Genomic DNA, 27,119 nt, shown 5'->3' on the forward strand with positions numbered 1-27,119 from the left:
ATCATTAAGAAGATAAATTTACCAAAGGAAAAATTGGCAAAGGATATGAATAATAATTGCACAAGGAAAGAAATGTATTTGACTAATGCATAAAATACTAGTAATCAAAGACATGAAAAAGAAAAAAAAAAATCATCTGGTCCAGCCATTTACCTTCAGGAAGTTTAAGCATTTGTATTTATAGATTAGTCAACTAGGTTCTGAATCAAGTTGCTAAGCTAATAAATAAACAGTGGGGAAACAAGAATGCAGCTTCCATTAAAAGAACCACCTTAGAATGCCATCTTTGCATCAATCCTCTGCTCAGAGTGGCTAGGCTACACACTAGTAGGACTGAGACCTCTATGGCTGCTAACACATTTAATTTCAATTCAGCTGGTGTTTGCTAAGCACCTATTCTCTGCGGAATCTTACATTAGGCACAAAGGATAGAGAAGTGAAGCAAAGGGAGCTTACAGTCTAGTAGGAGACTGGATGTGTATTACAATAGAGGAAACACAACAACCTGTGGAAACACAAAACACATCTCATTCAGTCTAGTGACCTGGGAAGATCAAGATTATAAAGGAGGTCCAAGAAGACTTCCCAGGCGGTGGACTTGGCCCAGTGGTTAGGGCATCCGTCTACCACATGGGAGGTCCGCGGTTCAAACTCCGGGCCTCCTTGACCCGTGTGGAGCTGGCCCATGCACAGTGCTGATGCGCACAAGGAGTGCCCTGCCACGCAGGGGTTCCCCCGCGTAGGGGAGCTCCACGCACAAGGAGTGTGCCCCGTAAGGAGAGCTTACGGAAACAAAGTGCAGCCTGCCAAAGAATGGGGCCACCCACATGGAGAGCTGACGCAACAAAAAGAGACACAGATTCCCGTGCCGCTGACAACAACAGAAACGGACAAAGAAACAAGATGCAACAAATAGACACAGAGAACAGACAACTGGGGGCGAGGGGGGGGGGGGGGAACGGGACGGGAGGAAGGGGAGAGAAATAAATAAATAAATCTTTAAAAAACAACAACAACAAGACTTCCCAAAGAACGTGACCCAAAGGAGGATTTAGCCAAGCAAAGGAAGTGAAGGAAGGGTTACAGGCAGAAAGAGCAACATAAGCAACACCAGAAAATGAGCAAGAAAGCGTGTACAGTTGAGGAATTTGAAGGGGAATTTAAAGTGTGAAGGAGGGAGTTATACTGCAAGAAAGTAAGTGGGCCAAATCATGCAGGGCCTCATATTCTATTATAAAGATCTTGAGCTTATTTCCAACAGGATACAGCAGCCATCGAAAGAATTTAAGCGAGATCCCAATAAGCTATGATTGTGGTTTTGGAAAGAGCACCCTGTTTGGAGTACGAAAAATGGACTGGCAGAGTGGGGAGAGCTGGAGGGCTAGTAGCAGACAATGGAGTCAGGAGAAGTCTTTTCCAGTAGTCCCCGTAAAAGATGATAGTGGCCAAACCAAAGCAGTAGCCATTGGGATGGAGAGAGGCAGGCTCAGCAGGACTTGGTGATTGACTAGAAGATGGAATGCAAGGTTCCTGGCATGAGAAATTAGATATTTAGAAGTTTGGAGATGGAGAGTGCAGGAATAAGGGCTGACCTGGGATGAGAGTCGATGAGTTCAACCAAGAGGCCTGCTAAGGCTGAGACACCTATGGGCCACGGAAGTGAAGATGTCAAGTGAACTGTTAAATATACTGGACAGAAGCTCAGGAAAAATACTTAGGCTAGAAATACAGATTTAGGGAAGCAGATGTGGCTCAAGTGATAGAGCTTCTGCCTACCATATGGGAGGACCTGAGTTTAATCCCTGGGGCTTCCTAGTGAAAAAGTAGAAGAGAAAGCATGCCTGCATGGCAAGCCAGTGCCTGCATGAGTGCCAGCATGGTGAGCCAGTGCCCCACACAAGTGAATCACCCAGCAAGATGATGACGCGTCAAAAAGAGAGACACGGGGAGAGTTAAGGTGAAGCACAGTAGAAACCAGGAACTGAGGTGGAGCAATTGGTAGGGAACCTCTCTCCCCATCAGAGGTCTCCAGATCGAATACTGGTGAATCCTAGAGGGGAGAAAATGAGAAGACAATATGACTGCAAAAACAGCAGGGTGGGAGGAGGGGAAGGGGGGGAAATAAATAATAAATAAATCTTAAAAAAAAAAAAATACAGATTTAGGAATTTCCAGTGAAACCACGGGAGCACACAGAAGAGCCCAAGGAGAATGCTGAATGTGAGAAGACTCATGACAGAACCAAGAAGAGTGCCAACCAAAGGGACAAGCAGAGGAAGAAAGGCCAGAAGGGAGAAGGAAATGCAGGGAACATATTAAGGAGATAATAGTCAACAATGTCAAACACTGTTGAGTGCTCAAGTAGGTTATTAACTGAGAAGTGTCCATTGGGTTTAGGAGAAAGGCAGTCATTGTCGACTTTCCATTCCTGAATAAAATGCTGGGAGGCAACAGCTCCACATGAATGAAAATGTACCAAATTCACACTAAAAGGAAAAATACCCTGGGCTCAATGCCAGAGAATATTCTCAGGTCAGGTTTTTTTGTTTTTTCTTGTCCTAAATTTAACCAGCTGGAATACTTTGTGAAGTGGTATTTTATTTGCCCTTGAAATGAAGGCTTTGCCTTTTAAAAGTATGTCTGCAATCTATCTTCAAGGTAGAACACAGTATCTTTGGATCAGTCGTTCTCCACAGGAGCAGATGCTGGTTGCTGTAAATACCACTGAGAAACTTGAACTTGCCACAGATGTAGAAGACTTTGGTGACCTAAATATGCAAACAGGGTTCAAGTAGATTTCAAGTGAGCTGAGACATGTTGCTCCAAAATAGAAAAGACCAGAACGATCACCATCAAAGAAATGTAAATGTGAAATAGTAAGTAGGGTCCAAAGATAAAAGCCAAATGCTTGATAGAAACCACAAAGGAAAAGCACAGTACCCATCTCTCCTAGACTGGCTCAGTGGTCTGGCTGTCAAGAAGCACCCTTTTCCTGGTCTGATAAAGTACAGCTTGGTTTGGCATAGTCTTGCATTCAAGAGGTCCTCAAAAAGTTTTTCAGGCAGCGGACTTGGCCCAGTGGTTAGGGCGTCCGTCTACCACATGGGAGGTCCGCGGTTCAAACCCCGGCCTCCTTGACCCTTCTGGAGCCGGGCCATGCGCAGTGCTGATGCACACAAGGAGTGCCCTGCCACGCAGGGGTGTCCCCCGCGTAGGGGAGCCCCACGCGCAAGGAGTGCGCCCCGTAAGGAGAACCTCCCAGCATGAAAGAAAGTGCAGCCAGCCCAGGAATGGGGCCACCCACACGGAGAAGTGACACAACAAGATGACTCAACAAAAAGAAACAGATTCTGTGCCGCTGACGACAACAGAAGCAGACAAAGAAGACGCAGCAAACAGACACAGAGAACAGACAACCAGGGCGGGGGAGGGGGGAGAGAAATAAATAAATAAATCTTTAAAAAAAAGTTTTTCAAGAGAGGGGCCGCTGGGCTGGCCCCGGGTCAGGCCTCCGCGCGGCCTACAGGTTCTGCTTGCTCATCCCCACCCCCGGGTCGCGCCCGGCTATGACAGAGCCCTCGCCCACCCGGCGCCCCTTATCAAGTCGGAACTCTACTCCCTCATCTCCAGGTACCTACTGGCGGGCCCGTGTCGGAGAGCTGCCCAGGTGCTGGTGCAGGAGCTGGAGCAGTACCAGTTGTTGCCGAAGAGGTTGGATTGGGAGGGCAACGAACACAATAGGAGCTATGAGGAAGTGGTCTTGTCCAATAAGCATGTGGCTCCTGATCAGCTGTTACAGATCTGTCAGCGCATTGGTCCTATGTTGGATAAAGAAATTCCACCCAGTATTTCAAGAGTCACTTCCTTACTTGGTGCAGGAAGGCAGTCTTTGCTACGGACAGCAAAAGACTGCAGGCACACCATTTGGAAGGGCTCTGACTTTGCTGCTCTTCACAGAGGAAGACCTCCTGAAATGCCCGTGAATTATGGTTCCCCACCAAATCTTGTGGAGATACATCGAGGAAAACAACTCACAGGGTGTTCTACTTTTAGCACAGCATTTCCAGGAACTATGTATCAGCACATAAAAATGCACAGAAGGATTCTTGCTCATCTATCTGCTGTTTACTGTGTAGCATTTGATAGACTAGGACATAGAACCCTTACAGGATCAGATGATTGTTTGGTAAAGATTTGGTCAACACATAATGGCCGCCTGTTATCTACATTACGGGGTCATTCTGCAGAAATATCAGATATGGCAGTAAACTATGAAAATACAATGATTGCTGCAGGGAGTTGTGATAAAATAATTAGAGAGTGGTGCTTGAGAACTTGTGCTCCAGTTGCTGTGCTCCAAGGACATACTGGATCAATTAAATCTTTACAGTTTACCCAATGGCAAAAGGTCCTCAGAGATACACGGTCCCACTGGTGCCGATGGGACAGTTTGCTTTTGGCAGTGGGATTTAGAAGCCCTGAAATTTAGTCCCTGTCCTCTGAAATTCACTGAAAAGCCAAGACCAGGAGTTCAAATGCTTTGTTCATCATTTAGTGTTGGTGGTATGTTTTTGGCTGCAGGTAGTACTGATCATGTAATCAGAATGTATTTTTTGGGTTTTGAAACACCTAAAAAAAATTGCAGAACCTGAGAGCCACACTGATAAAGTTGATAGTATCCAATTTTGTAACAATGGTGACTGGTTCTTAAGTGGTAGTGGAGATGGAACAGCACGGATTTGGAGATTCGAGCAATTAGAATGGAGAAGCATTTTATTGGATGTGGCTACCCGAATGTCAGGGGACTTATCTTCAGAAGAGGAAAGGTTTATGAAACCCAAAGTAACAATGATAGCTTGGAATCAAAATGATAGCATTGTTGTCACAGCTGTGAATGATCATGTCCTCAAAGTATGGAATTCTTATACTGGACAACTGCTTCATAACTTATTGGGACATGCTGATGAAGTATTTGTTTTGGAGACACATCCCTTTGATTCCAGAATTATGTTATCTGCAGGACATGATGGCAGCATATTTATATGGGATATTACAAAAGGTGCCAAGATGAAACATTATTTTAATATGACTGAAGGACAGGGACATGGAGCTGTGTTTGACTAAGTTTTCACTGGATGGACAGCATTTTGCCTGTATGGACACCTTCTGATATTTGGTTTTGGATGCAGCAAATCATATGAAAAGATTCCTGATCACATGTTCTTCCATCCTGACTATTGACCACTGATTAGAGATTCTAATAATTATGTCTTAGATGAGCAAACTAAGCAGGCTCCTAATTTTATACCTCCACCATTCTTGGTAGATGTAGATGGAAATCCTCATCCAACTAAATTTCAGAGATTAGTACCAGGCCGAGAAAATTCTGCAGATGAACATTTGGTTCCACAGCTAGGCTATGTGGCAACAAGTAATAAAGAAGTAATTGAACAAATTATAAGCCTACACACCAATGATAATGGTGAACGAAGCCCAGAGGTCAGTATTCTCGATGGAATGATAAGACAGTTGCAACAGGAACGAGATGAGAGAATGGGAGCAGATCAGGATACTGCTCCAGGTGAATTTCTGCATGGGGAAGAAACACCTCAAAGAGGTTTTAGACGACTAAGCTTAGACATCCAGTCCCCTCCAAATATTGGTTTGCGTCATAGTGGACAAGTTGCAGGTGTTCATCGGATGCATCAGAATGCTCCACGTAGTCAGATTGCTACAGAACATGACCTGCAAGCTTGGAAACGAAGAGTGGTTGTACCAGAGGTACCACTAGGCATATTTAGGTTTGTTTTAGGATATCTATTTATATTGTTTCTATCTGCAGAAATATATATGTATGGTTATATACATGCCCTTTAGTCCATTAGTTGTAAATAATAATTTATATTTTAGAAGTGGGTTGGAATTTCTTTTAATTGTGGTAGGAAAATGTCCAAATTCTTTAACTTTTTATTGTGGTAAAGGTTTTCATAGCAAGTCTTTTTTCTTTAAGATTTATTTACTTATTTATTTCTCTCCCTTTCCCCTCCCCCACCCCATTTGTCTGTTCTCTGTGCCTATTTGCTGCGTCTTCTTTGTCTGCTTCTGTTGTTGTCAGTGGCACAGGAATCTATGTTTCTTTTTGTCGCATCATCTTGTTGCATCAGTTCTCCGTGTGTGTGGCACCATTCCTGGGCAGGCTGCACTTTCTTTTGCACTGGACAGCTCTCCTTATGGAGCACATTCCTTGCGCTCAACACAGGTCAAGGAGGCCCGGGGTTTGAACCGCAAACCTCCCATGTGGTAGACGGACACTCTAACCACTGAGCCAAGTCCGCTGCCCATAGCAAGTCTTGATTCATCTATTCCACTTCCACTTTTCTCCCTTTGGCATTATTTTGAAAGAAGTCCCAGATATATATGTTTTTCACAAGTATTTCAGTATGTATATCTAAAAAATAAAGAATTGTTTCTAAAATGTGTATTTTACCATACATTAAAAAAAAAAGTTCCTTAATATTAAAAAAAAAAGTTTTTAAAACTTAAGAATATAAACTTCTGCTTCCAACCAGGATAAAATCAGGGACCAAATTTTCCCTCTCATCTGAAACAACTGACAGAATAGACAAAGCACATGAAACAACAGTTTTCAAGATACTGGACATCTAGCAACAAAGCATAGTGATGAATAGCAAATGAAAATTAAACAAGTTCATCCCTGTAATTACCCCACTCAGTTGCCTAGACAGACCTTTAAAAAGGGAAAAGCAAGGAGTGGGTGTAGCTCAGTGGTTTGAGTGCCTGCTTCCCATGTATGAGGTCCCAGGTTCACTCCCCAGTACCTCCTAAAACAAAAAAAAAGGAAAAAAAAAAGGACAGAGTAACAGGAGAGAGCTGCACAAGAGAGCTCAGAGATCTGAAGAGAGTACCCCTAAAATCTTCAGCTAAACACTGATGAAGTCATGGGTGTGTGGAAACTATCCCAAGGCTAAGGAAAGAACCACCCAAAAAGATTAGAAAGAACAAACTTTGAAGCTCACATAGAACCAGAAATAGTTCCTATTTTTACCAGGCAGAGTGGAAAGATCTCCCAATTCATGGAGCATTGGGTAGAGTACTCAAAAGGGCTTTACTTTAGTGGGGTATAATCAGCCCTAACCTAACAATTGCTCTGGTCCTGTTTTACAAAGCTTAAGAGTAAGACCAGAAGGGATCAAACGGCTTCCAACTAACTTATCTGCATCCCAGAACAAAGCTAAAGTATATTTATAGAAATACAAAAATCTAGCATCCAAGGTAAAATTCACAATCTTGAATACAATTGGAAAAAAAAACAAACTTCCAGGCATGCAAAGAAGCAGGAAAATAATGAGAAAAATCAATCACAGAAACTACCCCTCAGGAAACGGACTTGGCCCAGTAGTTAGGGTGTGCATCTACCACATGGGCGGTTCAAACCCTGGGCCTCCTTGACCCATGTGGAGCTGGCCCATGCACAGTGCTGATGCGTGAAAGGAGTGCCCTGCCACACAGGGGTGTCCCCCTACATAGGGGAGCCCCATATGCAAGGAGTGTGCCCCGTAAGGAGGGCCGCCCAGCGCAAAAGAAAGTGCAGCCTGCCTAAGAATGGCGCCACCCACACGGAGAGCTGACACAGCAAGATGACGCAACAAAAAGAGACACAGATTCCCATACCGATGACAACAACAGAAGCGGACAAAGAAACAAGACGCAGCAAATAGACACAGAGAACAGACAACCGGGGTGGGGTGGGGGAGGGGAGAGAAATAAATAAATAAATAAATCTTTTTAAAAAGAAAAGAAACTACCCCTGAAATGACACAGATAACAGGAACTAGTAGAGAAGTTTACTGTATTCTGTGCTTATGGACTAGAAGACTTAATATCATTAATATGTCAATACTACCCAAAAGGATTTACAGATTTAACGAAAAAACAATCAAAATTCCAACAGGCTACTTCACAGAAATGGAAAAGCTAGTCATTGAATACTTATGGAAAAGCCCAGGACCCCAAATAGCCAAAAACACCTTAAAAAGGAACAAAGATGGAAGATTCAGACTTCCAAGTTCCAAAACTTATTACACCACTCACATCATTAGATAGAACAACTAGAGAGAAGATCAACAAGGAAACAGAGAACTTAATAGCATAAATGAGTTGGATCTAACAGACATATACAGAACGTTGTACCCAAACTCTGTGGGATATACATTCTTCTCAGGTTCTCCAGGATAGACCACATGTTAAGTCGCAACGCAGCTCTCAATAAATATAAAAAGACTGAAATTATACAAAGCACCTTCTCCGATCATAATGGAATGAAACTGGAAATCAATAATAGACAGGATAGAGGTAAATTGGCAAATGTGTGGAGGCTAAACAACACACTCCTAAATAATCAGTGGGTCAAAGAAGAAATTGCAGGTGAAATCAGTAAATATATTGAGACAAATAAAAATGAGAACAAACCTTATCAAAACTTATGGGAAACAGCAAAGGCAGACTTGAGAGAGAAATTTATAGCCCTATAAACCTATATGAAAAAAGAAGAAAGAAAAAATCTAAATGAACAACTGGAGAAACTAGAAAAAGAACAGCAAACAAATCCCAAAACAAACAGAAGGAAAGAAATAATTAAAATTAGAGCAGAAATAAATGAAATTGAGAGAAAAAAAAAAAACACAGAAAATCAACAAAACCAAAAGTGGGTTCTTTGAGAAGAGCAAATAAAATTGACAACCCCCTAGCTAGACTAACAAAGAAAAAAAGAGAGAAGATGCAAATAAATGCAATCAGAAATGAAATGGGGGAAGTTATAACTGACCTCCCAGAAATAAAAAGGATCATAAGAGGATATTATGAGAAACTGTATGCCAACAAACTAGACAACCAAGATAAAGTGGACAGATTGCTAGAAATGCACAAACAACCTACACTGACCCTGTGAGAAATACAAGAACGTAACAAACCGATCCCATTTAAAGAGATTGAATCCGTCATAAAAAATCTCCCAAAAAAGAAAAGTGCAGGACCAGGTAGCTTCACAGGTGAATTCTACCAAGCATATCAAAAAGATTTAACACCAATCCATAAGTTCCAAAAAATTAAAGAGGAGGGAAAATTACTCAACACATTTTACAAAGTCAATATCACCCTAATACCAAAGTCGGAAAAAGATACTACAAGAAAAGAAAATTATAGACCAATCTCACTAATGAACACAGATGCAAAAATTCTCAACAAAATACTTGCAAATCGAATCCAACAGCATATCAAAAGACTTGTACATCATGACCAAGTGGGATTTATTCCTGGTATGCACAGCGGGTTAACATAAGAAAATCAATCAACATAATACACCACATTAAGAAATTGAAGGGAAAAAAAACACATGATCATCTCAATGATGCAGAAAAGGCGTTCAACAAAATCCAGCATCCTTTTTTGATAAAAACACTTCAAAAGATAGGAATGAAAGGAAAATTCTTCAAAATGATAAAAGGCATACCTGGAAAACCCACAGCAACATCATATTCAATGGAGAAATGTTGAAAGCTCTCCCTCTAAGATTGGGAACAAGACAAGGACACCCACTGTTACCACTGTTATTCAACATTGTATTAGAGGGAAGTGGACTTGGCCCAGTGGTTAGGGCGTCCATCTACCACATAGGAGGTCCACAGTTCAAACCCCGGGCCTCCTTGACCCGTGTGGAACTGGCCCATGCGCAGTGCTGATGCGTGCAAGGAGTGCCTGCCACGCAGGGGTGTCCCCGCGTAGGGGAGTCCCACACGCAAGGAGTGCGCTCCATAAGGAGAGCTGCCTAGCGCCAAAGAAAGTGCAGCCTGTCCAGGAATGGTGCCACACACATGGAGAGCTGACACAAGATGATACAACAAAAAGAAACACAGATTCCCGGTGCTGCTGACAACAACAGAAGTGGACAAAGAAGAACATGCAGCAAACAGACACAGAGAACAGACAACTGGCGTGGGAGGGGAGAGAAATAAATAAATAAATCTTAAAGAAAAAAACAGATTGTATTAGAAGTTCTAGCTAGAGCAATTAGACAAGAAAAATAAATAAATAAAAGGCATCCAAATAGGAAAAGAGGAAGTAAAGCTCTATTTGAAGATGACATGAGTCTATATTTAGAGAATTCTGAGATGTCTACAACAAAGCCACACGAGCTAATAAATGAGTTCAGTCAAGTGGCAATATAGAAGATCAACACCCAAAAATTAATAATGGTTTTGAATACTAGTATTGAACAATTTGAGGAGGAAATCTGGGGGAAAATTCCATTTACCATAGCAGTGAAAAGACTTAATACTTAGAAATCAATTTAACCAAATAAGTAGTACAGGACCTACATGCAGAAAACAACAAAACAATGTGAAAAGAAATCAATGAAGACCTAAACAAATGGAAAGACATTCCATGTTCCTGGATTGGAAGACTAAATATCTTGAAGATGTCAATCCTACCTAAACTGATTTATAGATTTCAATGCAATACCAATCAAAATTCCAGAAGTGGGGACAAGATCCTGCCTGAGTGAGCTGTTTTGGGAACCCACAGAGCAGGAGGCTGCTGGACATTGACCCGGAGAGAGTGCAACAAGAAGATTGATGGCTCAATCCCCAGGGCAAGAAGCCTCAGCTTTCCTGAACCTTGCTGGTCACACAGCCAGAGGAGAAAAACTCCAAGAGTGGGAGGGTTCTGGTGAAGAGTAGAGAGGGGTCTTACAAGTGCAGATTCAATTGTCTGGACCACACTTTTTTGAGCTTTGAGGAGCATACCAGCTGGCTTGAGAAGAAACCAGGAAAAGGGGAGAGGCAAATCTGCTGAGGCAGCCTGATTTACCTAACCTCTGTGGGTTACATATGGGAGAAGATGGAGCCAGGCAATTAACAAATCCTGTGCAACACACCTAAGGGAGGGGGACAGTAGGAAGTGCTTGCTAGGCTTCCAAGAGCATATTTAGGGCTCCCAGCAAGATGTGGGAGCTCTCTCTCAAAGAGACCGAGAGTTATATTCCATGGTGACTGCATTCACCAGGGTCCCATTTGAATTTCAGAAGGGAGTTCTCACACAGGCTTTCTGCTGCCCTGAGAGAGGGAAGTGAGAAAGGAAGAAAGGACAAAGGGCAGATTCCCAATCAGTTTATTCAATTGCAAAGAATCTATCCTGACTCTGGAAGGGGACTTTTTTTGAGGAGCAGGTTGATCCTGAAGGAGGGTTTGGCTCAGTGGAGGAGTTTCAGTCTTGAATGTGCAAGACCTCAAGTTCAGTTCACAGCTCCTCTTAGAGCAGTGACTCACTGGGATATTTGCTGATACTTTGAGACGGGGAAAATATAGATAATATCCTTGTATTAGCTTCCCTTAGGTCTCTTATTTTCCCTAAATAGGAGCTTAAGAGGGAAGTGGATTTGGTTCAACTGGTAGAGCATCCGTCTACCATATGGGAGATCCAGGGTTCAACTCAGGGCCTTCTGACACATGTGGTGAGCTGGCCCACGCACAGTGCCGATGTGTGCAAGGAGTGCCATGCCGTGCAGGGGTGTCCCCCACATAGGGGAGCCCCATGCACAAAAAGTGTGCCCCTGCAAGGAGAGCCACTCTGTGCAAAAAAAAAAAAAGCACAGCCCACCCAGGAGTGGCGCCACACACATGGACAGTTGATGCAGCAAGATTACACAACAAAAAGAGACACATTCCCGGTGCCACTGACAAGAATGCAAGCGGACACAGAAGAATATATAGCGAATGAACACAGAGCAGACAATGGGGGGAGGGAGGAAGGGGAGAGAAATAAATAAATAATAAATCTTTAAAAAGGAAAAAAAGAGCCTAAGAAGGAAGTCTGGTTTTTTATTGTTCAGTCGACTCCTTGCTTGAGAGCTTGTTGGGTTTTTTCCCTTGTTATCTTGTCTTTCCTTACTCTTTATCCCCTCACCCTTTTCTTTCTTTAATTCTTTTTGTCTTTTTTTTTTTCCTTTTTGCAATTAGTGATGCTGGCTTGTTTATAGTGTGCTGCATGTCCTCATCCTCAACCTCCTCCTTGTTGTGTGTACTGATTTTGGCTACCAATGCTATCTCTTTTCCTTTCTACATCTTTCTACATTCCACCTTCTGTTGCTGCTCTTACATTCCCTCTCTTTGTTTAACCCCAATTTTTCTGGCTTTTTATTTCTAACATTTCTATTCTGTTTTCTATCTTTTATTAACACTTTATCTTGTTCTCCTTTCTTTTCTCTTTCCCTCTTTCCTGATCACACTAGCCTTTTAATTCATACTATATTCTTCTCCATATACAGTTTCCCATTTCATTGTAGGTACTCCACTTTCTTATTCCTATAACAATACATGACATACATGAATTCAATACTTATTCTCCTAGGTCTTATATGGTTCTTCTGCTAACATTTACTACCAATATTACTATTACACATTTTCTCTTCTTACCTTTTTTGCTTTCCCTGGCCCTAATCTTTTCCCTTCAAGGTAACTTAGACAACAACAAGGAAACAGAAAAAGAAGAACAAAGTGTCAAAGAGGAAAAATTAACACACACACACAAAAACAACTCCTAAAAAAGACTGAGACTAGAGAGAAGCTAATCAACTGAACGAACCCACCAAGATAAAATGATGCCCAGACGGCAACAAAAAAGTACAAACCAAACCATTAATCAAGAAGACATGGCCCAGTCCAACAAACAAATTAAAAACCAGGAAGAGGAACAGAACATCAAACAACTAATCACAGTTCTCCAACCAAATATCACAGACCAACTTAAGGAAGTAAAGGAAGAGATTAAGGATATTAAAAAAAACCCTTGGAGAGCATTCTGAAGAAATTGTAAACATACACAAAAAGATAACAGATATGATGGTGATGAATGGCACCACTCAAGAAATCAAAAATACAGTCTCAGCAAATAACAGCAGATTTGAAGAAGCAGAGGAAAGAATTAGTGATGTGGAGGATAGTACATCTGAAATCAAACAGATTGTAGAATTGATAGATAAAAAGATAGAAAAAATCCATCAGGGACCTAGGGACTTGAATGACAACACAAAATGCACAAACTTATGCATTATAGGCATCCCTGAAGGAGAAGAGAAGGGAAAGGGGACAGGAGGGGTATTGGAGGAAATAATGGCTGAAAACTTCCCAAACCTAATGAAGGAGATGGACGTACATGTCCAGGAAGTGCAGCACACCCCAAATAGTATAAATCCCAACAGGCCTAACCCATGACATATACTTGTCAAATTATCCAATGCTCAAGACAAAGAGAAAATACTGAAGGCAACAAGAGAAAAGACAACCATCACTTTCAAGGGAAGCGCAATAAGATTAAGTGCTGATTTCTCATTCTGAAATCATGGAGGTAAGAAGGCAGTGGTATAACATAGTCAAGGTACTAAGAGAAAAAAATTCCAGCCAATAATACTCTATCCAGCAAAGCTGGCATTCAAAAATGATGGCGAGTTCAAAATATTCACAGATAAACAGAAACTAAGAGAATATGCCAATAAGAAACCTGCCCTTCAAGAAATACTAAAGGGAGTTCTGCAGGAGGAAAGAAAAAAACAGGAGAGACAGAGTTGGAGGAAAGTGTAAAAACAACCAAAAAGACAAAAAGAGAAATAAAAGCAACATATGACATATACAAATCCAAAGAAAATATGGCTATGTAAGTAATTCCTTGAGAGTAATAACACTGAAAGTTAATGGATTAAACTCACCTGTCAAGAGACACAGATTGGCAGAATGGATAAGGAGGTATGACCCATCTATATGCTGTCTACAAGAAACCCACTTAAGACCCAGGGATTAAAGGAGGTTGAAAGTGAACAGCTGGAAAACAATCTTACAAGCAAACAATAACCAAAAAAGGGCAGAGTAGCTACACTAATATCCAACAAAATAGGCTTTAAATGCAAAAATATTTTGAGAGAGAAAGATGGACACTACATACTAGTAAAAGGGGTAATCTTTCAAGAAGAAAGAACAATCATAAACATTTATGCACCTACTACCTACTCAAGGTGCCTCAAAATACATGAGGCAAACAATGAAAAACTAAGTAGAGGAATATAAGCCTCTACAATTATAGTGGGGGACTTTAATACACCATTATCACCATTAGATAGAACATCTCAACAGAGAATCAATAAAGGAACAAAGACTTTACATAATATATTAGAGGATCTGGACCTAACAGACATATACAGAACACTACACCCAAATAAAGCAGAATATACATTCTTCTCAAGCATACATGGATCATTCTCCAAAAGAGACCACATGCTAGACCACAGAGAAAGTCTCAATGAATTCAGAAAGATTGAAATCATACAAAATAATTTTTCTGACCATAGTAGAAGGAAGCTGAAAATATGCAAAGGCCAGAGACCAAGATTAGGCAAGATATGGGAGTTAAGCAACATACTCTTAGACAAAAAGTGGGTTAAGGAGGAAATCTCAAAAGAAATCAGTAACTACCTTGAAACTAATGAAAATGGCAATGCAATGTATCAAAACTTATGGGATGCAACAAAAGCTGTACTGAGAGGGAAATTCATAGCCATAAATTCATACATCAAAAAATAAGAAAGAGTTAAAATTGAAGACCTAACTGCACACTTGGAGGAATTAGTGAAAAACAACAAACTAACCCCAAAGGAAAAAGAAAGAAATAACAAAGATCAGAGCAGAATTAAATGAAATAGAAAATAAGAAAGCACTAGAAAAAATAAACAAAACATAGAGATGGTTCTTTGAGAAGATCAATAAAATTGACAAACCCTTAGCTAGACTAACAAAGAAAAAACAAGAGAAGATGCAAAAATACAAAATAAGAAACAAGAAGGGGGATATCACCACTGACCCCATAGAAATAAAGACTATTGTAAGAGGATATTTTGAAAACAGACTTTTGTGAGGGAAGTAACTTACTCTTTTATGGCCTTGTGACTGTAAACTTCCACCCCAAATAAATATCCTTTATAAAAGTCAACAGACTTCTGATACTTTGCTTCAGCACCCCTTTGGCTGACTAATACAGGTGCCAAATCCTTTAATGGGAAGAAATACTCTTCAACAAATGGTACTGGGAAAATTGGATATCCACATGCAAAAGAATGAAAGTGAATCCCTTTCACATCATATACAAAAATTAACTCAAAATGGATCAAAGACCTAAATTTAAGAGCTAAAATTATAAAACTCTTAGAAAAAAAACATTTGCAATATTTTCAGGACCCTGTGTTAGGAAATGGTTTCTTAGACTCACCAAAAGCATGAGCAACAAAAGAAAAAATAAATAGGACCACATCAAAATTCAAAATTTTTGTGCACCAAAGGACTTCATCATGAAAGTAAAACAACAACCTATACAATGGGATAAAATATTTGGAAACCACATATCTGATAAGGGGTTTGGTTTGGTTTTGCTTTTTATTTTTTTGTTAATATAATAAACTATTTTTAAAGAGGTTTTAGATTACAGAAAAGTTACATCAAAAGTATGAGGGATTCCCATGTACCCTGCTCCCTCTCCCATATCATTCCCTAATTTTTTTTTAATCTAGCAGTATGATTTATTATGATGTATCTGTAAAATCCACTCATTTAAAAAATGCACATTTTAAAAAATGACTCACTTGTGGTAAGGACTAACCTATCTACAGTAATAATCTAAAAAATGAAACCATCATTGTGACATTTATCAATACTTCACAAATTTAACAAATACTGAAGGAGGCAATTACCATTGTTTTAACTTCTTTAAAGCCAAAAACTTAAGCATAAATCAGAATTAAGAGACACTTCAGAATGTTCACATTTGCATGCTTTTTTGGCAGAACTATGAAGATTCCACACATAACAAAACCACAACTTTGAATCAAAATTAATATTAAAAACATTTAAACCTTGTGATAAACTTACTCTACAGAAGCAAGGAAGATAGCGTGAATAGTAACAGCAGTATATTTCTAGGAGAGAAAGCAATCACTTATATTCTTTATCATACAACAAAAGTCAATGAGTCAACATTTTAATAACACTGACCAAGTTATTTACTATTCAAGAATTTGCTTTGCCAAGTTGTATCTTTAAAATGTATCCATCCATATATTTGGATTAAATTAAATTTATACATCAAAAACATTTTGTTTAGAATTCTAAGCTTAAGGATGAAACATAACTATCAAACATAGTCCAAATACTATACAACAATGCTATCATTTAGATTTATATGTTTCATCTGAAAAACTTGTCTTACAATCAGGAGTTTTGCCCTGTTTCTCCAGAATAAATGTCCCTATGGCTAAAACTTTAAGTGATAATCAAAAAAGACAGATTCAAATAATTCACACTATGCATTTTCCTTCCTCAGGCTTTGATAAAAACAGCCATCTGGTGTTGGAACACCATCTTCCTTCTCAGTTATACTCTCCACAGTCCCAGAAGCAGACACAATAACCATTGTTTTATTTGTTGAAGCTGTCTTCTGTTTCTCAGCAATAGCTGCACAAACAGCAGCAATCTTATCACCTTCAAAGGCATAGTCGGGAATTGACTTTGGTGAGAAATTTGTTACTTCTACTGATGAATCACTCTTTTTAATCCTCTGTGACACGTCCTGCTGTTTCTGGAGTGTTCTTGCCCAAGAAAGGTCTTCTTTCTATATTTCAGCATTCATTAGATAGATGTCTACTTGAAAATTTCAAATTGCTTCATCTATTTTGTCTTTCAGTTCTCTGTTGTCATATTGTTCTATTGTCTGTCTTCTTATCCTTTGGTTTACCCTTCCTAAAAATCTTCATTTCTAAACTCTTCTCCAAATCTCTCACCCTTGTTTGTTTTTTTTTTTCCTTTCAGGCTGCAGCACCCCCTTTAGTATTTCTTGCAAATCTGGTCTTTCAGTAACATAGTCTATCAGTTTTTGGTTGTCTGTGAAGACTTTTAACTCACCCTCATTTTTGAACGACAGCTTTGCCAGATATAGAATTCTTGGCTGGCATTTTTCTCTTTTAGTATCTTAAATACATCATACCACTTTCTTCTCTCCTCCATGGTTTCTGATGAGAGGTTCCCTTATTGAGTTTCCCTTGTAGGTGATGCTTTGCTTTTCTCATGCCCCTTTTAGAATCCTCTCTTTATCTCTGATATTTGTCATTCTGAATAGCTGGTGTCTTGGGGTAGGGTTTATTCAGATTTATTCTGTTTGAGGTGTGTTGTCTTTCTTGGATATTGATATTTATGCCCCTTATAAGGGTTGGGAAGGTCTCAGTCATTATTTCTTCAAATATTCTTTCTGCCCCTTTTCCATTCTCTTCTCCATCTAGGACACCAATAATGCGAATGTTTGTGCGTTTTGCATTGTCATTCAATTCCCTGAGACTCTGTTCCATTCTTTCCATTCTCTTCTCTTTCCGTTCTCCTGTCTTTTCCAGTTCAGATGTTCTGTCTTCAAAATCACTAATTTTGTCTTCAAGCAATTCACATGTGTACATATGTGCCTTAATTTTTTTTAAATAAGTTTTATTCATTTTTTTCAAGATTTATTTTTATTTCTCCCCCCCCCCCCATTCCCCCCATTGTCTGCTCTCTGTGTCCATTCACTGTGTGTTCTTCTGTGTCTGCCTGTATTCTCATTAGGTGGTTCCAGGAACAATCCTGGGACCTTCCGGTGTGGGAGAGAAGCAATTACTCTCTTGTGCCACCTCATCTCCCTGTTCTGCTATGTCTTCTTATTTTCCTTCCTCTGTGTCTCTCATTGTGTCATCTTGCTGCACCAGCTCTCCACGTCAGCCGGCACTCCTGCACGGGGCTGCATTCCCATGTGGGCCAGAACTCCGCATAGGTCAGCTCACTGCATGGGCCAGCTTGCCCTCACCAGGAGGCTCTGGGCATCATACCCTGGACCTCCTATATGGTAGATGGGAGCCCAATTGGTTGAGCCACATCTGTTTCCAATTTACTTTTAATCTCATCCATTGTGTCTTTCATTTCCATAAGGTCTGTTACTTTTTTTTTTTGCAGTCTTTCAAATTGTTCTATATGCTTTCCCAGTGTCTTTTTGTTTTTTCAGAAATTTATTTTTTATTTCTCTCCCCTTCCCTCTCCCCCACCCCCCACCATGTCCATTCACTGTGTTTTCTTCTTTGCCCACTTGTGTTCTTGTCAGCGGCACCAGGAATCTGTGTCTCTTTTTTGTTGTTGTTGTGCCATCTGCTGCGTCAGTTCTCCATGTGTGTGGCGCCACTCCTGGGCAGGTTGCACTTTTTTCGTGCGGGGCAGCTCTCCTTGAGGGGCACACTCCTTGTGCATGGGGCTCCCTTATGCGGGGAACACCCCTGCATGGCATGGCACTCTTTGTGCGCATCAGCACTGTGTGTGGGCCAGCTCACCACACGGGTCAGGAGGCCCTGCGTTTGAACCTTGGACCTCCCATTTGGTAGACCGACGTGCTATCAGTTGAGCCACATCTGCTTCCCCCCAGTGTCTTCTTCATATCCTTTATTTCTTTAGTCATATTTTCTTTAAATCCTTTGAAGTGATTTAAGAGAGTTGTGTGATTATCACTCATTGTCTTAAATCCAGTATCTCTTCGGGATATTTGTTTTGTTCTTTTGGCTGGGCCATCTTTCCTGTTTCCTAGTATGGCTTGTAATTTTTTGCTGATGTCTAGGCATCTGAATATGTTGGTGAATTTACTCAGATGGCTAATTTCTCTCTTGCCTATTGTTTTTTATCTTACCACAGCTCTTATTTGATATTTGGATCAACTTATTCTCAGTATTTAAAATTGCCCAGTTTAAGTTTTCAAATTGGGGCAGGTACTCACTAGTGGGGCACAGATTTTCTCCCAGGGGTTGGATACAGAGAATGCAAATAGTTTTTGTCCACGCAGTTTCCAGGCCAGCCAGCAGATGGCACTAGTCAGCATCCCTTTCCATGGAGGTGCTTCAGTCTCAGCTTTCCTGTGATCCTGTGTTGAATCCCCAGATTGAGGATTCAAAGGAGGTTCTGCTGGCCAAAATCACTGAAGAAAAGCATCCCGATCTCCCCTCCCTTTTCTCTTGAAACAGCTGATGGGAGTTGAAGTCTCTTCACCTCTCAGGCTATAGTGAGACAGAGGTTTTACCCTAGCTTAATATCTTGGGGATGAGGAGGGGAGCCCTTCCTTGCTGCCACCAGGGCTTGGTAACTCATGTTTGTCTTTTCAGCTTCTTCATCTCTCCATCTCTTGCCTTCCTGAAGGTTGTATAGCACTATCCTGGTCTGCTGACCCCCAAAGCTGTTCCCTCAGACAGCTTTGTCTCTTTCTCTGTTGTTTTTGTGAGAGCATTCAGCTCTGCCTGTCAGTCCATTGCCATCTTCTCATAATCCCTCTGATAAGCATTTAAAATCCAGAATATATAAAGAAATCCTACAACTCAACCCCCCCAAAAAACAACCTAATTTTAAAATGGTCAAAAAACTTGAATAGACATTTCTACAAAAAAAAAAAAAACTGTACAAATGGCCAAAAGCACATGAAAAGAAGCACATCATTAGCCATTAGGGAAATGCAAATCAAAACCACAGTGAGATTCCATTTCAAATCCATTGGAATAGCTACTATTTTTAAATGGAAAATAAGTGTTGGAGAGGATGTGAACAAATAAAGTTAATCGTTCAGTGTTGGTGGAAATGTAAAATGATGCGGCCTTAGTGGAAGAGTTTGGCAGTTCCTCACAAAGTTAAGTATAGAACTACTATATGACCCAGCAATCCCACTTCCAGGTATATACACAAAAGAACTGAAGCAGGGACTCAAATAGAAATTTGCAGCTGATGTTCAAAATAGCCAAAAAATGAAACAACCCAAGTGTCCATCAACAGAAGACTGAACAAACTGGTATATACACAAAATGGAATATTATTCAGCCTTAAAAAGGAATGAAGTTCTGATGCATGCTACAACTTGGATGAACAGAAAAAGGACAAATATTGTTTAATCTCACTGATTTGAAATAATTAGAATAAGCAAATTCTCAAAGTCAGAAACTAGAATATAGATTACCAGGGATCAGGGAGGGGTAGGGAACAGGGAGTTAATGCTTAGCTGGTACATAATTTCTTTTGGGGTGATGGAAAAGTTTTAATAATGGATAGTGGTGATGGTAGCTCAGCATTGTAAATGTAATTAACAGTACTGAATTATACAGTTGAATGTGGTCAAAGGGTGAAAATTCATTTTGTGTATATATATGTTACTAGAATAAAAACTTAAAAAATAATAATAGGACTCTAAATACGTACAGTGAACCCTAATGTAAACTATGAACTAGAGTTAGTATAATTATAATAACATTCTTTAATCAAGTATAACAAGGTATCATACTAATGCAAAGTGTTAATAGTAAAGGGATTATATGGGAACTCTGTATTTTCTGCATGATTTTTCTGTAAGCCTACAGCTTCTCTAATCAAAAAAAAAAAAAAAAGTTTATGTTTTTAAGCAGCCAGAAAAGAAAAAAAGGCAAATTACATACATAGAACAAAGATAAGCACATCAGACTTCTCATCAGACACAATGTGCACCAGAAGACAGTGAAGCAACGTCTTTAAAGTACTGTAAGAAAAAAACTGCTACCCCAGATTTCTTTACCCAGCGAAAATATCTTCCAAAAACAAAAGTGAAATAAAGGTTTTCTCAGGCGGTGGACTTGGCCCAGTGGTTAGGGCGGCCGCCTACCACATAGGAGGTCTGCGGTTCAAACCCCGGGCCTTCTTGACCCATGTGGAGTTGGCCCATGCACAGTGCTGATGTGCACAAGGAGTGCCATGCCATGCAGGGGTGTCCCCTGTGTAGGGGAGCCCCACACACAAGGAGTGCGCCCCATAAGGAGAGCCGCCCAGTGCGAAAGAAAAGTGCAGCCTGCCCAGGAATGGTGCCGCACACACGGAGAGCTGACAGAACAAGATGACACAACAAAAAGAGACACAGATTTCCGTGCCGCTGACAACAACAGAAGCAGAAAAAGAAGAAGATGCAGCAAATAGACACAGAGAACAGACAACCTGGGGGAGGGGGGATGGGGAGAGAAATAAATAAATAAATCTTTAAAAAATAAAAAAAAAAGGTTTTCTCAGACTTACAAAAGCTGCATGAATTCATTCTAAAAACCTGCACAACAAGAAATGTTAAAAGAAAGTCATTCAAAAGAAAAAAAAATTGGAAAAGTTGTAGCTCAGTGTTTGAGCACCTGCTTCATATGTACGAGGTTCCAGGTTCAATATCCAGGACCCCCTTATAAAAAAAAAAACAAAACTCATTTAGGCAGAAGGAAAATGATGTCTGAGTCTAAACACTGGGAACGATGACATGTGGGTACATGTCTAAACACTGGAAACGATGACTATGTGGGTACACGTAAAAGATTCTTTTCTTATTATTTAAGTATCTTTAAAAGGAAAAGATAGCTGGGATAAGAAATTATTGACTGAAAAACACCCAGACTCCCTGCATACTGGAATAAATTGTTACATGTTGCCTTGTCTAAATTCTGATGAGATAATTGCAAGCAGCAAACTCCAGGGAAGCTATTAGCAAGTTAGCATTTGCAGTTCATGTGCAAATGTAGATTCTACTTATGGAAGAAAATAATATAGGTATGTTTAGTATAAATTGCAACAGCTGCAGCTGAGATCTGTGCTCAGCTGGATTGCCCTGAAGCTTGAATACAAGGCTTATATTGTATTCAAGTAAAGCATATTTCCAGATAAGTGTGCTGTGATGGTAAAGTGCCCTTTCAGGGGACAGTAGCAGAAGATCATACTGTGAAGAAATCCAAGGGCAGAGGTCGTGGCATCCAGAGAGCCTAAACATTCTCCAGGGAAATTTCATTGGGAGCAAAGAGACATATTTAGGTTAGTTTTACAGGAGCTGTAACTGAGGGAAGAGTCATATAATCCCATTGCTTCCAGTTTCCTTCCACTCATTCTTGGATCCCTTTTCCTGCCCATACATTGTTCCAAAATTGTTCATCTAACAATCACCATGATTTCCTAATAATGAAAATCGCTTGCATGTCTCTGTCCTCATCTACCTTGTCTTAGTTTTCCTCCCACCTCTGACAATTCCTCTTTATCATGACTTCATGCCTTCTAATGAGAATGTGTTCCCCTGCGGTTCTTTTCAGAACCCCTCCTTTCTCGATACTCTCTCCCTCTGTGTTCTCATCCACACCTATTGCAACTCTCACCTGTTCTGATGATGACTCCCAATCCTCTCTCCAACCCCACAGGCCCAGGGTCACCTCTGCCTTGAAACACCAAACATAAATCTCCTTCCTCTCCTCTCTGTACCCACTCTACCTTACCATTCCCCTAGACTGGGCATTAATGGTCTGCTACCATATCTTTCCATCCAAATAGACCAAAGCAGTGACCCAGATGTATCTTCTTAGTACCTGCCTAGTCCCCAGCCCAGTAACTGGGACACAATTTCTAGAGCAGTTGTAGGTTTACAGAAAGTTATTGCAGAAAGCAGAGTTCCCATACATGCCTCCCCCCACACTCATAGTTTTCCCTATTATTAACACTTTGCCTTAGTGTTACAACTGATAAACCAATATTATTATTATTTTATTAAAGTCCATAGTTTACAGTAGGGTCCATTCATTGTGTTGTACAGTTTTTTTTTATTGTGGTAACATATATACAATATAACATTTCCCATTTTGACAAATTTCAAGTATGCAATTCAGTGGTGTTAATTACATTCACAGTGTTGTGCTACCATCAACACGATCCATTACCAAAATTGGCACACATTTTAGAAAGCCAAATCTTGCCAGAGAATTGAGCTCTAAAATCAGTATATAGGGAAACAGACTTTGGCCCAGTGGTTAGGGCGTCCGTCTACCACATGGGAGGTCCGCGGTTCAAGCCCTGGGCCTCCTTGACCCGTGTGGAGCTGGCCCATGCGCAGTGCTGATGCGCGCAAGGAGTGCCGTGCTACACAGGGGTGTCCCCCGCGTAGGGGAGCCCCAAGCGCAAGGAGTGCACCCATAAGGAGAGCCGCCCAGCGCGAACGAGGGAGCAGCCTGCCAAGGAATGGTGCCGCCCACACTTCCCGTGCCGCTGACGACAACAGAAGTGGACAAAGAAACAAGACGCAGCAAAAAGACACAGAAAACAGACAACCGGGGGAGGGGAGGGGAATTAAATAAATAAAAATAAATCTTTAAAAAATAAATAAATAAAATAAAATAAAATCAGTATATAAGGCATCGATTGTGAATAGACAAACTTACCCACAAAAAAAAAAGAAATCCCTTATATCACCCATAAAATACACATGGTTTTGTAAATACAAAGAAACTGCAAATTTACTGTCCCCATAATGCACACCTTCTGGGATGTATTTTCATTGAATGGGAGAGCTAGAACAGCCCTCACTAGTTGCATTATATTCTGTGACTCCCTCCCATGTGTGCTTCCTTTTTGGCCCCATATATTAATTGAATTTCCAAAAGTTTTAAATGCATATATGACCATAACTCCATTGTAATGTTTGGTGAATGAATTCATTTATCTCTCTTTAAACTGGTTCTTCCTCTTGACTTCATAGTTTCTGATGGGAGAATGGATAGCAAAGCGTTGATGCAGTAACTCAAATGAAAGAAGGCTGGCGCCTGGACCAGGCAAATGGATGTGGGTGTCATAACTAATATGATTTGCTGATTAATTGAACTCAGAGGGGCCCAGGAAGAGGAAAAGTCAGAGGTAATCACAAGGAGAGCACTTTGTACATAGTAGGTGCTCAAAAAATGTTTGTGGAATGGATGAATAACAAATAAATGAATGAATGAGCAAATGGACCAATGAATCTGAGGCATAGAAGACTAGATTAAATTACTTTGGAGATCCCTCCCAGAGCAGAGTCATCCTTAAAGGTAATATAGACTCAGGAAAAAAAATACTAGAACTTACTGGTTTGTACACTCCCTATGTTTTTTAAACAGACAAAATCTGGTCATGATAAATCTAAGGGATGTGTGCCTTAAAAGGAGTAGAAGAAATTTAAGGTATAAATGTCTTAGAAGGAATAGAAGAGCCTCAGATCACTTTTTGTATAACTGTCCAATAACTCCCAACACCCCCAAATCCTAGGACTCTGGGCACATTCCAGAATTTGTCACACTCTTGAAATGGCTCTATCAATGACAATCTAAAATGCTCAGAAACTGATTGGTTCATTTGTCAAGTATTTATTGAGTGCCTGCTACATGCCACTAGAGCTATAACCATGAAACCAATAGACACAGCCCCATTCCTTCAAGGACCTACCACGTCTCTTGAGCATTTAAAATGAATCAAATATGTAAATGGTAAAATGTGTTTCTTTTTCTCCATTTACTCACAAAGAAGTCTCTTTGGCTGTGTAGACACTGGCCTCAGATATAACCAGAGACCTCCAGTCTTCAATAGGGTGTCAGAGAAGTAAAGTTTCCTTTTCATAATGTAATGTCACCACCTAGTGGTCCCAAACAACGTTACTGATTGGTCCAGGAAAATTTCCCTGCAGAGCTATATTCCTGAGATTAACTTTCCATCATCTCTCCAGAACCTTTCCTTTCACTGTCAAAAGAATCGGGGTTGCTTCTCTATCCAACATACAATAGAAACTCAATAAATATTTGTTAAATAAACTTAGAAAGGCAGATTAATTCCATACCCTGCTATCTTAGGACAACTAAAAGGGAAAATTTAGAAATTCTTTCCCAGATTCTTCTAGATTCCAAAGAGCCTCTCATCATTCCTATCTAAAGGCCACAGGTATTTCTATTCTTAATTTACCAAACAATTCCTTTTGGCTCATTTGAGCAAACTGATTTTTTTTAAGGGTCATTGCCATCAGAGATGAAACCCCTAATTCCCTCTCAACAAACTCAGGGAGCTTTCTGTCACCCAACAACAATGATGAAAAAAGGTCTGTCACCCTAGATGTCAGGACCCAGTGCCAAAAGAAAGGATGGCCAGCTCAGCAAGGAGAGTGTGGGCATAGAATAAATGTCTGAAGACATGTTCATCAACTGCTTCCACACAAAGGTCAGACTGGGCCATGTGTCATTGGGAAGCGTGCTCAGAAAACCAGGGTTACCCAAACCAAGTGGCCTATCCCTTGTAGAGATCCCAAAAAAAGGAGCAAAGAACAATAAGACAAACATCTTAGGAATATAAGGATCCTAGGACAATATTCCAACAGGCTAGACCTTAAGTCCTCCTGAAGATCTGCTTAAATACATAGAGCAGATCTCCAGGAAGCTAGAGCTTCCTGACTATTAAGCCTTAATACTCCCAATTCCCAAGGCTCAGATGGTGGGGAGATGGCAGTTAACAACAGTTACCTGACTCCTCTTCTCAGAACACTGGGAGGCTGAAGCAAGGAATTCAGAGGACTCCTCCCCCTTAGGCAATCCTTTTCTACCTGGCCTCATCCTTCCTTTCTGATTAAGGGTACCCCATTCTGGGCTGTCCATGATAACAGGGTGTTAGATAGGTATCAGGATACATTGGAGGAGAAGAGACCAGACCCAGGTTCTAAGCCCAGCCCCCTTCACTTACTAGCCCTTGACTTTTGGCAAAGTACTTACCCTCTCTAGCAGGGCTACCAGGTACTATTCTAAAGGTTGTGGACCATCCAACTATAGAGATGCTGTATATACTGTAATAGTAGATTTATGTATTCATGGAGACAATTTTGCAGCAGTGTCTTAAGAAGTGCCTTTTTACTAACTCACCCAAAGGTCTCATAGAGGCTATAATCAGACCTGTATTCTGAGCCTCAGTTTCCTAATATATAAAATGGGGGCTTAAAAAATGTTCCAATTTCTGAGAATTGATTCACTAATAAAGAAGTAGAATAAGTTATAAAATACAAAGACCTTCTCTGTCTCAATCTTCAGGTGAAATGGACAAATGAAAGATGAGCCTTGCCCCATCCACACCTCCATGACTGACTATTAGAAACTGAATTTGCTCTGATGGGCAGGCTCGAGGGCACACTAGGGAGATCAGAAAAAAGGCTGTGGATTTTTTGTTGTTGTTGTTAGCCCACAGAAGTCATTCTGCCACACAATGTACATTTGAGAAATAATTATTTTCAGGAAAACAGCCCACATAACGCCTCTTTCATTCCTCTCACTATGAAGATTCAACTAAATATAGTTCAGTCTAGTAACACAAATGATGCATGTAATTTTGATCTGGCTTTAAAAAGAAGAGGAATAGGTAGGCAGTAAATTTCACTTTCTAATTTGGTCTGTTTTGAGACAATGTTAAAAAACGAATTGGAAATGTAATCTGCCTTTCCTGTACAAATCGGAACTGTAAGTACAAAAAATACTTAAGGTAATTAAATAATTGAAGAGGGAAAAAGCTTCTTTTTATAAAAGGATTTGAGACTTAGCCTGAAGTTCCACTTCTTGCATGACAGCAAGAGGGCATGGGCCTCCTCCCCAGTGAAACTAATGAAAATTATATATATGCAACTATATATAGTCTCTGAAAATGGCCCCTAAGGAAATTTGGGAAATGAAAAAAAAGCATTTAAGAAAATCTACTAAAAGTAGGTAAGATTTGTAAGGGTCTGTGATATTTGAACCAAGACCCATGCCCTCCCTGCCCTCTCCTAGCTCAGAAAGCTACACATTAAACTGTAGGCCCAACAATTTGCCAGAGAAAAATGGGGAAAGAGACAACTAAAACCCTTCTGAAGCCAGAACAAATCTCAAACATTGACCTAAGAAACTTCCTTTCAAAAGAGTCCAGATTTTACTGGATTAGTCTGTGAAGCAATTTATGTACCATTAGAACTAAAAAATGAATTCAGCCAAGGTTGCAGGATATAAGATCAATATGTAAAAAATCAATTGTATTTTTATATACTTGCAATGAACAATCTGAAAATGAAATTAAGAAAAAACTTCCATTTACAATAGTATCAGAAAGAATAATATAGGAATAAATTTAACAAAAGAAAAGCAAATATATATTCTGAAAACTACAAAACATAGTTGA

At 40.2% G+C, this 27,119-nt stretch overlaps 1 pseudogene; it reads left to right on the top strand.

Moving 5' to 3' along the window:
- The first annotated feature begins 2,211 nt into the window (after nucleotides 1-2,211).
- On the top strand, nucleotides 2,212-19,130 carry LOC101423684 (bromodomain and WD repeat-containing protein 1 pseudogene; annotated as a pseudogene).
- The last annotated feature ends 7,989 nt before the right edge of the window (nucleotides 19,131-27,119 follow it).

Source organism: Dasypus novemcinctus, chromosome 8, assembly GCF_030445035.2.
Source record: "Dasypus novemcinctus isolate mDasNov1 chromosome 8, mDasNov1.1.hap2, whole genome shotgun sequence".
Lineage (NCBI taxonomy): Eukaryota > Metazoa > Chordata > Mammalia > Cingulata > Dasypodidae > Dasypus > Dasypus novemcinctus.